Source organism: Triticum aestivum, chromosome 4A (assembly GCF_018294505.1).
Source record: "Triticum aestivum cultivar Chinese Spring chromosome 4A, IWGSC CS RefSeq v2.1, whole genome shotgun sequence".
Classification (NCBI taxonomy): Eukaryota; Viridiplantae; Streptophyta; class Magnoliopsida; order Poales; family Poaceae; genus Triticum; species Triticum aestivum.
Window position 1 is genome coordinate 232,495,901 of NC_057803.1, and position 2,100 is coordinate 232,498,000.

Consider the following 2,100-nt stretch of genomic DNA (forward strand, 5'->3'; position numbering starts at 1 on the left):
CCGACTCATCGCTCTCCACGCACCCGACTTCTGTCTCTGCCTGCATGGCGCTGCCGCAGGCACGGGAGGCGCGCCCACATACACGGGAGGCGCGGCCACCGCAGACACTGGTGGCGCGGTACGACGTGGCAGCGACGGCGCCCGTACCGGCGTGCTCGCTGCCGTGCTAGCATGGAGCAACTCGCCACTCCTCATCGAGCTGAACTGGAGCGGCGAGTTGCTAAACCACGCGCCTTCTTGGGGTGGCAACTGGCTCCGTCGGGCCAAGCGAGGTTGGTGAAGCACCGAGCGGCCTCGCCCGTATCCGGAGGGCTCAGCGGGCCACCCAGCTGGGTAATATGCCGGAGAACGGCTCATCGGAAGCCATCGGAAGAGTGGAGAAAATGGTGAAGGAGGAGATGGGGGAGCGGCGGAGGGGTGCAATTCTTGCCCGCTGTCTGTCTGGCCTCGTGTAAATAGAGGGCGGACGGTAGGAGCTTGGCCGGCGTCTAGCCTCGTTTAAACTGAGGGCGGACGGGAGCAGCTCAGCCGGTGTTGCGTTTAATTCCGGCCCGCTCATGAACGGACGTGTGGCCGGAGTAGGATTCACATGCGCGTCTAATGGAGGGGTTTAATGGAGGTGCCAGGCGTGCAGCGGGCGGCGCAGTACTATTCGATTTGACAGCAGTAATGAGCCGTCAAATCATGAAGGCTCACGCCTCTCGTGAAATTGACCGAGCTAGACTGCCCCGCCCTCTAGCCTTTTAAAAAATGTATATACTCCACTTTTGTACAGTAGTAGTATCGATGGATTGCGCCATGGAGCAAACTTGAAATTAAAAAAAGGTGGTACATATAGAGAGGGAGTACTCGATTTTACAGCAGGCGGCACAGTTCCCGATACGGCTTTAGTGCAGACGGGGGAGGGAGTAGCAGTTCCCGATATGTTGAACGGCCAATGCATCCTCCTTCAATTAATGCATGAGGGAAGTAATGGGAGGAGGTCCGGGAAAAGAGGCTGCACGATCTGAATGCAACGCAGTTTGCCCTCATATAAAGGCACCCCTCCATTCCAATGCATCTACCACATCGTACGCACCTACGCATTTGCCTTAGCACCTACACTAAGCGCAAAAGAGCTCACTCCAGACCCATGGCGGCGATGCGCGTGAGCGGCCAGCGACTGCGCCAGATGGTCCACGACACCAGCCTGCGGCATGGCGCCGAGGATAGCCTCCAGATGGTGTTGGGGACCGGCTAGTGGATGGCCGCCGTCGACGTCAACTACGACTCTTAGTTGGACCAGATGATCATTGCCACCAGCAACAAGTTCACCGTCCTCAAGAAGCTCGCGGACGACATCGCCGTACTCCTCCAGCCGCGCCCGGGCTCCTCATTGCCTGCCACCCTAATCGGCCTCCATGGCCAAAACCTCTTTCAAGCACTGGTGGCCCTGCGACTGCCCACCGACGCCACGAAGAATGTCCACCTGGAGGTCGCACTCGCCGCGAGGCGCCTCGCCCTGCAAGAATTCGTCGACCTACACATCCACGTGTACGAGGAAATCGTGTACATAGGTATCTACAAGGCCAGTGAGGACGCTACGACGTTGGCCTTCCTCAACCGGCTGGAAGCCTTGGATGCCTTTGCTGAGAAGCACCTCGACCTCGCCACAAAAGCCGCCGCTCCTTAGCCGCCGGTCGGTGGCCCGGCGCACTAAGTTGAGGAGGAGGAGGTCGTACGTTCGTGGATCCATCTTTCTTCTTGCCTTCTGTAACCACCACTGCGATCGCATCATCGTGGCCTTAATTCTTATTGTGCTGTTGCATTCTCGTTCCAGTCAATACCGACATGTGCGATCCCTTTGCTTAATTATATGCATCACTGTAACTAGTACTCCATCCGTCAATTTATAAGTTGTGCTTACCTTTTCCATCAACTTCGTGCAACGCGCGGGCATCTTGCTAGAAACACTAGAATATGTCTATATAATCCGTATGTGATAGTCCATTTGAAATCTCAAAAAAGACAAATATTTAGGTACGGAGGGAGTAATATATTAGGAGTATATCAAAACAATAGTGATTTCTTTCAAGTTTGTGAACAAATACTACTATTCTA